The sequence below is a fragment of the Sebastes fasciatus genome, chromosome 13 (assembly GCF_043250625.1).
Source record: "Sebastes fasciatus isolate fSebFas1 chromosome 13, fSebFas1.pri, whole genome shotgun sequence".
Taxonomy (NCBI): domain Eukaryota; kingdom Metazoa; phylum Chordata; class Actinopteri; order Perciformes; family Sebastidae; genus Sebastes; species Sebastes fasciatus.
The window spans coordinates 15249318-15264897 of record NC_133807.1 but is presented as its reverse complement, the minus strand read 5'-3'; positions in this window follow the sequence as shown (position 1 = coordinate 15264897).

Here is a 15580-nt window from a genome sequence, read left to right as displayed (position 1 = left end):
TCTGGTTTGGTTTCACAGTGCACAAATTAAAGTGGGCCAAATAAAGATTTATTTGCTGAGGGGCGTGTAAGAAGGAGTACATTTATGTTTTCCGTCTTGAGAGCTGCCATCTCTATGCAGGGAATCCTGGACTTTGAAATGTTGCTGTCAAAGTTTTTGGCTGGACTGGAGAGGGCCTGCCCTACAAACGCAAAAGTCTGTCACCGAGTGACTGAAGTTATGCGATTGGTCGCCCGAGTGTTGGAGTTTCCTCATTGGCCGCTGCTCTTTCAAAATGAAAAGGCGGGAACGGTCCTTTATGCAAATGAGCCCATCCAGTGAGACACCTGCAGCACACAAAACTTGGACACAGCTGTGAAATTAGGCGATCTAGTTCTAAAATGAAAATGAGTAGATTTTGGTGGATTGTTTCGAGACGGAATAACAGAAAGTGTACGAGCAGACCGCCATGTCGTTTCCTGTTTGAAACGGCAAGCACAAAACCAGGGACCAATCAGGTACTTTCAACGATAGGGTACGTCACCGCTTGATTGGCCAGTTGAGTGGAGCAGCACGTCCCCCTAGTGTCATTGCCGGACCTGGTGGAGATGTACCGCTGGATTTAACATTATAGACATGACCACTGACTGTTTGTGTCACAATCTAGCCACAAATTCACAGACTGACCATACACGGTCTAGCCATATACTCGGTTTTGACTGAGTCTTGTTGCACTTTGACTCGTCTCTGATCTACTGTGACCACGAATCCCTTCCCTTGGGGTGGGGTGTGGCACATTGAACAATCCATTAGATTTTGGTGGCGATCCGGATCATGATCCGGCTTCAGGATTTTTTTTTAATAATTCCGCTCAGCCTGTGCATTAACACCACAGGCTTTAAGACATGCGCAGTGTAACTGATCCCGTGTTCACGAAACCTGCCTTGGCGGAGGTCTGCGCTCTCCGAGTGCACTTCTAGTATTCTGTATGTTCTCTTTGGCCCAGAAGTCAAGCAAGCATCAGTCCGTCCTCCCCCACTCATGTTAACCTCTTCGTTTACCTGTGTCCATCTCAAAAAATGCCCACACAGGCAGCCTGCGTTTTTGGTTTGCTTGGTTGTTTTTGTCTGCACCAGAGTACGATTACTGCGAACTTCGTAAACGATCTGCACCAGAGTTTGATTAAAACGGAATAAATGTTGGCTTGTGAAAGCGCCCATATAAATCTGTTTTAGGTTTGTATCTAAGGGCTACCAGAGTAACAGAAGGTTATAAAAGAAGCTGTGTTGCACAATGAGACTATGGATGTAATTGATAAGTTATCCACACATGATAAACAGTGGCCTCCTTCAGTTTTGTTGTTGCTGCTGTAGAAAAAGACGTCCTTGGTGCAACATCTGCTAAATGAATAAATGAAAAATGTAATCTGCACGCCAAGTCTTGGATTCACAGGCTACTTGTATCAATGAAATGAAGTTGACTATATTAATGTGTGTACTCCATCTGGGAAGTTTCCGATATTTAATTTTAGTGTCTTTATATCCTGCTTATTCTGAACTAATTCTTGTTGTCTCCTGACACCAGAAGAATGCAGATAAAAGTGATAAAGTGACCTGTATGCAGTTTGACTCTGCGATAGAGCAGCTCTATGCCATGTTCCACGAGGTGCTGAACAAGGTGACCGAACAGGAGCAGGACTGGCACAAAATCATTGACAGAATCTCCACAGAGATGGAGAATAAGGTCAGTAACATCCCAGTGATAGATGTGAGAGTTTGGTCTTAGGTCATCTGTGACGTGATTTTTGACCTCTGATCTCTCTGCAGTTGAACAGGATTGAGTTGGAATCTGTGAAGAAGCAGCTGGAGGGTCGCTGGAAGAGCATCCAACAGAAACTGAGGGCTCAGGAAGCTCCACAGCACGAGGGCGCTGCTGGTATCAGAAAGTAAGTGTTGACATCACACTGCTTTTGATTGTGTTGCTCCAGCTACTCATAACTCCATCACTAATGGTGTATTCACACCAAGAGCGAAGCGAACTTTTCGCACGGCGTGATAACTTACAAAGTCAATGCAAAGAGGCAAATTCGCAAAAAGCCCATCAGCGGTGAGATTCTCATCCAGTCGTCAGTGACGTCCTGACGTTGTTGAATCAGAAATGGAGGAAAAACATATTTTAGCTGTCTGTGGTCACCCAGAGCTACGATAGTGTATCATATTTGTATTTATGACTAGATGACTTTATCTTGAGTGTTGATGGAGCAGCTGCATAGCCTGGCACTGATCGATCTGAACTCCATTCAGAAAACAATCATTTTAAAAGTTGTTTGCTTGTCGTCTTGCGGACAGACCTGACAAAACATGAATTCAGACTTTTTATAAATCGGCATCATTATGTAGTTATTTCAGCATCCTTTTGATCTGTTTATTGCACCTAAATCACAGCAATAACTGTTTATTTTGGGTTCATACCGTAGTAGCGACATGTGGATTGCTAGATACAGTCAGTGCAATGGTACTGTATGTGAATACAGCTCGCTGCTGGGTGATGTTATGCACCCAGACACGACAGTGTATAAAGCAGCAACAGTGGTTATTTCTTCCATGGTTGATGGAGGAAATGCCGGAAAGAAGAGTTGTTGGTATCTATGGAGACAAGCCCCTTCTCTTCTCCGGCACGAGTGACGCAAATGAACACAAATTATACCGGCGGTCCAACTCGTGAGGGTGCGAGGAGAAAATTCGCTTTGCTCTTGGTGTGAATGCCACATAAGTATCTGTGTTAAATCCTAAGTTCTCAGTAACTACCTGCTAGTTTCAAACCAATGATTTACTAAATCAGGTTGTACCATTAAAACTTTAAAAAATGTCTCAGCTGGAGAGACAGACTTTGACTCTTGAATTCAATTAAAAGCAATTAATTATGTATGTAAACAGAAGCATCACAAGCTGTAACATAACAATCAACACATCAAACTTAAAGGTTGAATTAGAATTTCTATTTCAGTGAAAACAATGGAATTGTGCTCAGAGTTTAGCAGTCTGGAGTATTTTTGTTGATACATGAGATTAAAGTTTTCAGAATTGTGTGGATAGTTAAATTTTTTGTGTGTATACAACGGAGAAAAACTGTAAAGGCACCGTCACACATGCATGTAATTCACTCCCATTCTATGCGAGCGAAGGGGCGAAAAAACGTTTGCTTTCCGGTTGCGAAGCAAATTCACATCTGAACTTTCAGCACGAATATTGCATCGGCAGGCGATGGTCATTCGCCTGCATTAGCGCATGTGTGACCATGCCTTAATGCAGCATAAAAGCATTTACTTCCATGAATGTCACCACAGACACCCAGTTCATAATACTGCAAATATATAAATATTGCAGTACTTTCATTAGTGGGTTCTATCCCCATTGTGTTACCTCCTTCAGTGATTCAACAGGCATTTATTCAAAGGAACATTTCGACATTAATATAGCCAATCCTTTGTAAAAGTTTGTTTTATTTCTGTCTGCATACATGGAGAAATCTTTATTATTCTTTTTTATTATTATTTGATAATTTAGTCAAATACTGTATTATTGGCATGGTGTTTTGTAACTTGAGGCATATTATGTTATTTCTGTGAATTTAAAATTGACATCATTATCAGACAGTATTGCAATCAAGTGTCAGGCATTATAAGTCAACCGTATTCCATATTTCCTCTTTTTACTCTTCACTCTCAACAGGTAATATATTAGCAAGCTTACGTTAGCTTTGTCAGTCAGCTATGTCACAGTTCCACCTGTCAGTTACTTGGTGTGAATAGTTAGTAACCACTAATCTCTACATGAGTACTAGTTTGTTTGGTGCAACCTGTTTCAGTTTAATGTTACATGAATCTTTTGCTGACGCTGCTGGTGTCTCAAGTTTTTCTTCATGGATTGAAGTAGAACTTGTAGTACATAATAATATCAAAGAATGAACTGTATATTGCAAAGAAGTGAAAGTCAAGTGTTCGTTCCATTGCATCATCAGCACCCAGGAGCAAAGCTACACCTCCTATACTATATGGTAATATTCCCGCAGTAGTCTACTGAGGTCTACTGACTACTTCAATATCATATACCACCAAAACCTCCAAAGTTAACAGCATCTTGAACGCTCCTTTGTTGTGACTTTTCCACTCCGATGCCATTTTTACTCAATCTTGTATCACACTTTAATAAAAGCATTTGCCTGATATGTGTTATTAATTATAGTCTATTAAGCAGTCAGTCCGGGCGTATCACATCTCATACCTCCTCATGGGTGTTACATACTAAAGTCAGCTGTCTTTGTTTTTTATTTCCAGACAACTCGTGGACGGATTTCACTGCCTCTCCTGTGACCGACCTGTTATCATGCACACCTTCGGACAGTGAGTCAATACTGATAACATTTCACAGATTATGTACAGCGAGCAGCTCATTATTGTGTTATTCCTTCATGTCGGGGTCCTGCATCACCTTGAAGAGGTTCAAAATATATAATAATGTATCAAAATAATTATTTAAAAATGATTTTATTTATTTAAAAATGATTTTATTTATTTAAAAATTATTTATATTGCTTCTGCTAAGAAAACACCGGGTATTTATCCAGAGTTAAAGATATTTGCTATTAATTAGTGCTGTCAAAGTTAACGCGATAATAATGCTTTAACGCAATTTGCGATTTTTAGGTTGTAGCAGGCTCAGTTTTAAAGTTAGAGTGAAGATACTGGCATTGTATGAAACTATAAAACCCAAGGTAAACTAGGAATCCATCGATACCAACCATGTCATACTGGCTTGTGACAAAGTATGCTAAATAACGCTCCAAACTTGCGCTAAATTTTGGTGAAGAAACACTGGCATGGCCATTTTCAAAGACCTCTGACCTCAAGATATGTGAATGAAAATGGGTTCTATGGGTACCCACGAGTCTCCCCTTTACAGACCAGCCCACTTTATGATAATCACATGCAGTTTGGGGCAAGTCATAGTCAAGTCAGCACACTGACACACTGACAGCTGTTGTTGCCTGTTGGGCTGCAGTTTGCCATGTTATGATTTGAATATTTTTTATACTAAATGCAGTACCTGTGAGGGTTTCTGGACAATATTTGTCATTGTTTTGTGTAGTTAATTGATTTTCAATAATAAATATATACCGATATTTGCATATAGCAAGCTGATTTGTCCGCTCCCATGTTGATAAGAGTATTAAATACTAGACAAATCTCCCTTTACGATACATCTTGTACAGATAAAAAAAAAGTGCTATTAATTTGCAATTAAGCGCGATTAACTATGGAAAATCATGCGATTAATCACGATTGAATATTTTAATCGATTGACAGCCTTACTATTTATATTCCTTTGTCTTTTATTTTTGTATTATTCCTCAGATTACAAAATAAATTGACTTTATACCCTTAAATATCACTCATCTGCTCTCTAAACTAATCTGCTCTTGTATGTTTGTGGCAATAAAAGGCGTCTGGTGAAACAGCCGACTTCTGGATTTCCCTCACGCAAGTCCATCAAGCCGTGAGTTTACCTCCTCTCACTTTATATGCTGTGTCCTCTGTTCACCAACAGGGGGCACAAGAGTCCTGAAGTAATTCACTCAAATAAATAGGACCATAAACATCAATTCTATGTCATATAGGTGAATCTTGAAACTCTGTACAAAGTTTCATCAGTGCATCTGTTGGTTTCTCAGTACCTGAGGCAGAGTGTTAGATGTTGGAGTCTAAAGCTCTGTAGAGGAGGTGGAGTGATTTCACTATTACCTGCACTGATCAGTTATCTTAATCCTGTCTGGAGCTCTGGGATTTAACACTCCTGCAGATACCAGTAAATATCTTACTGTAAAAGTGGCCTAATGACACTGAGAGAGACATTTAAGTAGTTAAATGTGTGTTAATAATTAAATTACAGCTTAATAAGTACCACTAAATAACACTGATATTAAAATAATTCCCAGTCCGTCAGTAGTGATGCTATTCCTGCAGCATATCAGTGTGTGTTACTGTAATTTGCCCGTGGTTTAAATGCAGGATGACACATTTTATGGGGAAATATTTTATTACCCACCTGCCTGTAATATTAAGCTGTAATATTAATCTTTTCTGAAATTAGGTTTAAGACAAGATGACACTTTAATAATAGCTGTGGGGGAAACTGTGTTGTTTCAACAGCAAATAAGACACAGGAAATGAATTAGGACATGTGAAAGTATTTTATTTCATTTTCTCTCTGTAAAGCTCTTTGTACTTTGTTTTGTGCTCTATAAATAAAGTGCATTATTATTGAATTATTATAATAAGAGCATGAGAAACAGCATCTACAACAATAGAAGTACTGACTAGAAATACATATTTGCATTTTAATTGCAGGAATGTAAACAGCAGTTATTTTCCCTCCTATTGATCTTGTCTTTAAAAAAGAGATGCTGCAGACTCACAGTTTCTATGTTCTCGTTTTGTGATGTTTCTGTTTGAGCGAGCAGCAAGCAGATCTATAAGCTGTCGGACTACACTCACCTGCCTTCGTCGCGGAACAGCGGGGGGAGTCACACGGTCAGCTCGGCCAGCCAGCGACGCAGCGGCCTGTACATGGATCCCCACACCCAGACTGACATGCCTGGAGTCCTTCAGGTGTGACACATAAGTTTATCCACCTTTATATTCTGATGTAAAGTTCCAGTATACATCACAGCAAGAATCAGAGTGACGCTATTTATCTAAAGCTTTAACCCTCTGAGACCCACAATAGACCCGTTTTTGTCTTTTAGCCTTCTTTACAACAAGCTTGTATGACATGGTTGGTACCAATGGATTCCGTAGGTTTTTTAGTTTCATATGACACTGGTATCTTCACTAGGTATCTTCATCTTCGCTATCTTCATACTAGCTCACTACACTACAACCTCAGAAAAATTGATTGCGTTAACATGTTAAAGACATTAGTGGCGTTGAAACGAATTTGCGTCGACATGTTATTATCACGTTAACTTTGCTATCCCGCCAGTGTGATAAATAACACTAGAAGTAAGAGGAAAAATATGTATTTTTGATTTTGGGTTGAACTGCAACTTTAAATAAGATTGTGAATGCAGGACTTTTACTTGTAATGAGATATTTGTACACTGTTGCACTGTGCTACTTTTACTTAAGTAAAGTATAAGAGTACAAATTCATCCCAGAGGAATGTACAGTATGAAAAAATACTCTATCAAATGTTACCGGCTGCTCTCTGCTAACCATTAACTGCTCTCTCTTTTTGTGTGTGTGTGTGTGTGTGTGTGTGTGTGTGTTGACTGGTTAGTCGGAGGTTGATGTCCTCGGACAGGATGGGAATATTTACAAAGGTCGCCTGTACTCACCTGCCATCAGAAATATAGAAACTAAACTACCTACAATCACTACCAAAGACGGTAAATTTATAACAATATTCATAACAATTATGAAGGTGTTTCTATATTATTATTATTATTATTGTTATTATTATGATATGTTATTATCATGTTATTATATGAGCTGTCCGCAGCTTTAGCTTTACTAAAAACTAAAAACAAAAGCCTGGCTGGTTCATGTGAAACATGAAGAAGTGAAATGTCATTCAGTGTACTTTGGCTGTGAGCTGAAAATGTCAAGGTAAGACATAGCTGGTGGGGTTTGGGGCGGTTGTTGTTAACCCTGGTCACATGTTGCTGCTCTGTTCCTCTGATGGCTGCAGGCGTGTACAAAACTAAAGACATGGTCAAGCGCTCCCTGTCCCACAAACCTGCTGTTTCTCTAGGGGTTCATCAACCCCACAGTGCCAAGAGTTCCCAGAGCAGCCGCTCAGGTGAGTCGTACACACGCACGCACACACACGCACACACACACACACACACACACACACACACACACACACACACACACAAAGGTAAAAGTGTGACAGTTCTCCCCATGCCTCTCTGGGTCTCCTCCCACAATCTAACGACGTCCATGTAGCGCTCAGCTCAGTGTGTTGTGATTCCTGTCTGAACAAGTCCTACTGATCGCTGCATTTTCAAAACGACACGCTGAGGGCCGAGTTAAACTCAGTCTGCCTCTTTTCATTTTCACTGAGCTTAAAGGGATACCGGTAGTTGCTGTGTTTCTCAGTGTGGTTGTATGAGCTACTTCTCCATAGTCATTTTATAATCTGTAGATGGAGTTTAGAGAAACAGACAGGAGTACCAGCACGGAGGCTAAGCAATGTACATCGGGAGTCGCTGGTCTACCGTTGCCTTGATTGGTTAGTTTGTTTGTGTTATTATGTTTAATTGAATTTTATGGAATCCAAACTAACCCTTTAAAAGTCATACTTTTAGTTGCGACTGCAGTTGGAGTTGAGAGATGACGTGTACGACCAGCTTCTTTCACCAGTAGCCAGTTTACAAGCTAATTTTAAACCAATAAAAAACCCAATCATCGTCAGACGATAGCCGGTGGGTTCCCAGGTTGCATTTCAGCCAATGTATTCCGCCTCTTTTGCTCTCCACGAGGACTAGGCTCGTTCCAGATGAACTGCGCCTTGCCTGGAAAGTAGACGAGATCAGTAATTGATTACTATAATAACAATAAAATAGAATACAATTTTACAACTTAAATACAATAAAGTAAGTGAATCAAATAATATAAATAATGTCTATAAACCATTGTTAATCAAAAGCCTGGTTGAACAGGTAGGTTGTAAGTTTACATTTTAAAGCCTTTTATGTTCCCCCCTCTCGTTCTGTAGCCTCCATCTCCTCCGGGCGGGACTGGCCCGCGTCGGCTCTCAGCTGCACGTCTCGGAGCTCCATCATTCCGACTTCACCTGCGGCAGAGAGCAACACAGAGTCTCATGCTGACGAGACGCTCAACCTGTAGGGGGTGACACTCAGCCCTGTACTGTTTTTCATATGTCAATAAATCCTGCAGAGAGAAGGTAACCTGCTTTAATCCTTTTTTTTTTACATTTAAATGTTATTGATTTGCTGCTCATTGTTGTAACGGTTTTTTGCACTACATGTCCCATAAATCAGCTGTCAAACACTCCAGTTCAGTGCTGTGACACTTTTTATTTGTTAATTTTGAGTTTCTGTGATCAGCCACTTTAAATATTGTTATTATTAATAATAATAAAAATGATATTAACTTATGATATAACTTAACAGCAAACATAAAACCTTTCAGTTCCAGTATTGCAGTATTATATTCCAGTAAACTTTAATACAACTTCTAAACCCTTTATAAAGGATAGAGTCGGATATTATTCAACATTTTTGTTAAACAAATCTCAGACTCAAACCACGGATGTATAAAGAGAACTGGATACAGCGTTATAGGCGTGCACCCGTTCATTCCTATGAGAGCTGCTCAGTGGCACATGAAGCCAAAATGGCTCGACCGCCGTCATTCCACATCCATAGGACCCATAGAGCAGGTGCAGCAGCGTTTTCTTTAACACTGCCTCCCAGCCCTTGCTCCAGTCTCGGTCTGGGTCTCATTCACATGAACGGAGGAAGGAAAAGAACTCTGGATTTGGCTATTAGTGCATTTTACAACTTTTATGACCTAATGATTTAAATAAGGGCTATTCAAGTGTTCATACTGGAAAGTTGATTTACCACTAAAAAACTGATCAGTTACAGACTTCTCTTTCCTGTTGTAAGTCTATGGGAAAAGTCTTTTTGGGCTCAATGACATCACTTCATGTACGCGGAAGTTGTAATACCGCCTTTTGGCCACTTTGAAAATTTGCTTCAAAGTCCAGCGCTCTTCCTGGGAACTTGACTCAAACCAACGCGTTAGTCTGTTTCTAAATAGAAAGGTGAATTCCCACCCCTTCCGGTGGACCCCATGGGACCTTATTTCAGAAAAAATATGAACGGTAATCAACGGCGAGTGAGAACTATTTTTTTGATCCTGTTTGAATTGCGCCATGAATCACATGTATGATGTTTGTCATCTTAAAAGATAATTTTTCAAGTCACTGGAGGATTTATCAAACAAACAGGTGGAAATGGTGACTTTGATGGGGACTATTTTCAGTGGCGTATTAATCCACATGTGGTGCTCTAGAGAGTATTAGTGGCAGCAGGATGGTGTATGTGGGATTGAGTCAGAATAAACTACAGTGTGTGTGTACATGGTGATGAAGGAACATGTCACCCAGTGACACAGTGAGGCTCATTGATGAGTTTTAATGGAGTTCTATGGCTCAGAGGACGAAGAGATATCAGGCTGTGATACACACACTATACTAGAATATCTGGAATATCACCAGACTTGTACTGTGTAATTGTACTAGTGTAGTTCTTTTCTATTTATCATTAACATGTCATCAACACCGTGTAGAGCCACATGCTGCAGAGGAGACTCACTTGGCTTTTCCCCTCAACACCAAACAACACACACACACACACACACACATATACTGTGTATATATATATATATATATATATATATATATATATATATACACTGTATATTCAGGCAGCCAGAGTAATAAAAAAACTCTCCCATGTGTTGTTCCCTTCAACTGTCAGTGTTGTGTGGCAGGTGGCAGGAGGTCAAGAACCCGGGTGTTGCATCATGAGGGGGAAACACACATCACTAGTACATCCTGTTCACAGAAACATCAGGCTGAGAGCAGGAAGGACACGCTGACAAGTAAAAATGAAAGTTTGTTACAGAGGGAGGGAGGGGTGAACTTTACTTTGAAGTGCTCTGCATTATTTCCTGTCATTGAAGAATTTGGTTTTACTCTTTAAGTTTGCGGTTAACTTGTTAGCAGAGTATTTTATTTTGAACACGGAAAGTACTTTTACTCAAGCACTCTGCTTAAGTACAATTTTGGGGTACTTTACTTGAGTATTTCCTTTTTATGCCACTTTATACTTTTACCAACGAGTATAGAAGCAAAGAGACAAAACTTCAGTTTTTTTGACGACAGCTGCCATAAAACGCTTATTATATTTATAATATTTCATTGTTCAACACAGGCCATTTCGGTAGAATATGACAATAAAATAGAAATAATTTAGTTTTACTTTTGTACGGCACTTTGTTGCGTAGCTCTGCTGCCGGGCGCTGATGTTGCAATGGAACGAACAATTGACTTTCACTTCTTGGCAATATAAGTTCTTTGCTTCTACTAAATAACATCTAATTGACAGCTTTAGTTACTTTTAGGATTAAGATTTCATATAAAAAAACATAATAAATTGTATAAAATAAATAAAAATACATTAAACTAGTGGTTTCCAACCTTTTTGTAAAGTATGCAACTATAACCAAAATGCTGCACTTATTAAGACATATAACACTGGAAAGCATAAAGAACATTTTCCTGATAATATTTCTGTATTGTACCTGAATAAGATTTTGAATGCAGGACATGTTGAGGAGTATTTGTACATTAATGTAGTGGTACTTTTACTTCAGTAAAAGGTCTGATTTGGGTTCACTTGATTGACTCACTCTTGTAATATAATATTGTCTTCAGTGGCTCTTTAAAGGGACTCTAAATAAGAATCAGAAATTGCTTGTTAACAGCGACACCTGTGGCCGTTAAGTCAATGAAAGTCAGCGTCCTGTTGCTCGCGCTCACGCTTGTGCTCGCTCTACGAAGTTACAAACAGTACCTTTAAGGCTCCATGATTCACTTTTTTTGACAAAATGTGGTTTGTTCTTACAACCTTTTTAGCAGCAGCTCTTGAATCCTCTTTTTGAGTCATTGAACATAACTCCACACTTCCTCTTTAACAGCACTCGTGTCAAGTTAGGACACTTGGGGTCGATCACACATCGACTGATGAGAAACAGCAGCTCAGCTGCGACCACATCCTTCCTCCTATCTTCAGTCTCACTTATATGCAAAGACGAGTTAATGTTTTTTTTTGGGAACCCCAAGTTTTTTAGCTCTTACAGTAAAAACACAGTCAGCAGTGAGAGATGAAACCACGGAAAGCAGATATCTTGTTTTATTAATCATATAAATACAAATTTCAACAGAGGAAATGAACATAAAGTACTTGAGATAAATCTCTATAAAATAGTCACGGATTAGAACAGAGTGAATCCATGTGGTAAGAGAAAAATAAAAGTTTAACAGGAGGTAAAAGAAAATCTTCAGGGTGGCTGGGACACATCAGCTGTATTTTACTGGTTACATGGAGCTAAACCAGTAACCCACCCTGCAGGAAGACTCCCCCGTCGGCCCAAAAAACCTCCAAAACCTGCAGCTCTTTCATTAAACACAACAGCAGGCGACGCTTTCCGTCATCAAAACTTATCAATCAGGAGTTCAGCACATTTCACACATTAAACATTCACCTCAACTCGTCTGATTTAAAGGAAAAATCCACCCTCAAGTCACTGAACACACCTCAACCTGCCTGATTTAAAGCACCAAGGCCTGTTTACTACAAATTAGGTTTCACTTTTAATCACAAACATGTTGCTGTGTTTTAGGCATGTTTATGTATTATTTCTACCATGGACTAAAAATCTACTTAGAGACTCTCTGGAGTCGTGTAATCCATCACAGTGAGCATAAAGTCTGCATTCATTTATATTTAAGTATTAGAAACAAAATGTACTTAAACTATCAAAAGTGAAAGTACTCATCATGCAGAAAAAATCATTTTATATTATTGGATTATTTTCTGTTCATGTTGCAGCTAATTCTAACTTTATATATTGTTAGTTTTAATTAAATTATAATTTTATTAGTCTTAAATGTTGGTAAACAATGTTTTTAAGTTTTTGGATTGCTGCTCAGACAAAACAATACATTTCATGACATGTTTCATTGTTTTCAGATGTTTTACAGAACACACTATTAGTTGATGAATCGAGAAATGGGCAGGTTAATTGATAATGAAAAGAATCTAGCCTTTTCAATTCAATCAGCACTGTGTGATACTGTAACATTAATGTTCACCGTGATGGATTATTTAACTAAAGGAAGCTTCTATGGAGGACGGAATCTGCCAAAATAAATAAATAAAAAGTATTAAATGTAGCAAAAACTGTTAAAAATAAATGTAACCATAAATTAATTGATAAAATGTAAAAATGTATTTTAATTTGCTTTTTTATTAATTTATCTTTGCATTAATTCCCTTATTTATTTACTCTTCTGTTTAATTTTCCCTTTTATTTATTCATGTATTTATTTTTATTAATTCTTAAATGTATTTATTTATTTCTGCATTTATTTTAAATTAACTTTTAAATGTATGTATTTATTAATGCATTTCTTTCTTTCTTTATTTCTGCACAATTTTCCCTTCGCATTTCACCCCTTATATATTTTTGTATTCTTTTCTTTATATATTTCTGCATCATTGTGCAAATAAGAAAAGAAAAAAAGAAATAAATGCATAAATACATATATTTGAAAATAAAATGAATACTTTTTTTTTTAAATTAATAATAATAATGCATAAATAAAGAAATGAAAGGGGAAATTAAACAGAGGCATAAATAAATAAGGGAATGAATACAAAAAAAATGAAGCAAACTCAAACAGAAATGCCACATTTTATCAATTAATGGCTACACTTATTTTTCTATTTTTGCTACATTTAACAGCATATTTATTTATTAATTGAGTAATTTATTAATTTTAATTTATTTTATTTTTCATTTAAATTGTTCAGGTTCCGTCTTCCATAAGCTTTGAAAAGTCTGCAGAAACCTTGACTGCCTGCAACTGACCAACAATAATCTGAAAATGTAAAATGGTCTTGGTTGCATTCAGAATGGTCAACAAAAGATGTACACATTATTGAAGCAGCAAAAGCTCCTTTTAAAGAAGGTGAATTACCCAGAGAAAGGTAAACATATCTGTATGAAGACTGTGTCAAACTATAACACAAGAATGTGAAAGATTCACAGAACAACACAAGTCCAGAGGTGTAAAACATCTGTTTCTCCGAGTGTTTCAGGAGGGAGTTTTCCTTTACGTTCATTCATTTATCACATATCAGATGTTTAAATAGAATCTCATCAGGTTTGTTGAATTTGGACAGTATTCATTTAGTGATGTAATGAAGTGAAAATAACAGCTTTGAGCCGCTGTGAAAACAAATAAAAGAGAAACAGAGGAAATAGTTGATTGTCTGTGTGAAGCTGTGAACAACAAAATCTTTCTCTCCGCATCCCGACGCTTCCTGATGTCGACAATAACTGCTTCCTCTTTGTCGGGATGCGAAGGTGACTTTCTGTTCTTCACTAAACTTTAATCTACTGGTGATTTTTGTGTGTGTGTGAAGAGGACAGCGAACATAAAGAGTCTTGTTGAGGTTTTTCATTCAGGACTCTTTGACCCGTCTGTCTGTCGAGCTCTGCTGTGAATTCTTCAGCAGCAGTTTGTTTAAACCCTCTGATCCTGTCTGTGTCTGCAGCAGAGAATACATTCAGAGCACATGTGGGGCCTCTCCCGTCCACACAGACAGAGGTAGGAGTGGTTGAGCGTCTGAAAGGTTGTGTGGAAAATCACTGAGTTGGCCTCTAAACCCCCCCCGCAGACAGAAACATGGCAGAGGTACCGGCAGCTCACTGCCAAAATATTCTTAAATCAGATTAAAATGTGCGTTTTTGTGAGTTCATCATCAGCGTGACTGAAATCTTTTGGCTTTATTTACAAAACTGCCTCATCATCAATAAACAGAAAAATCAATCTGACCCGACTCTTAATGAGGAGAATTAAAACTAAGTCTGACAGTCGGCCTGTAATGATTCATAACAAAAAACAGCTCTTCAGATAATCTAATTATTGCCGTTCTACCAAACCCATCCATCATATTTCTACAGATCATCTTCATTCACCATGTGTGTTTTGTTTTTTTCACACATTGATCCAACATGACAGTTTGTGCCTCTCGTGTTTTACCATCATTATATCAACACATCCTGCTGTTCTGAAGGGATTCACAGAATCCTCAAACACGTTTCTGTCCATCTGGATGAAATAATATTCTGTCTGCTGCAACACACAAAAATATTTTTTCCCAAACTTGTGACGGTATTTTAATCCAGGTAGTCAGAAATATGTCTGTGCTCTTTTTTTTACGACATAAGAAACATGTAGGTTTTGTATAAAAATATAAAATAATGTCGATATATTCAAATAGAGAGCCGACGTGAAACAAGAAGTCCATCAATTGAAAAATGTGGATCAGTGTTTACTAAAACCTAAGTCTAAGTTTACTGTCATAAAGGAGTAAATAATCCAGAAAATATTCACATTTCAGAAGCTGTAATCAGAAAATTAAGACTTTTTTTCTCTTCAAAAATGACTCAAACTGATTAATTGATTATCAAAAGAGTTGGCAATTAATTTAATAGCTGACAACTAATCGATTAATCATTGCAGCTCTAAACATGACCTTACTCAGCAGTACAGAGTGTGATTCACTTCTGTAGTTTAGATAATGACAAAATTACCTGATATCGTCGTTTTTTCAATATTTCTGTTTTTAGCTGCCTTTGATGGACACCATTTCCCAGAAGCCCACAGACCGCACTGGTACATTTTCATGAGAGCTGTAGTTTTTTTGCTGCTCA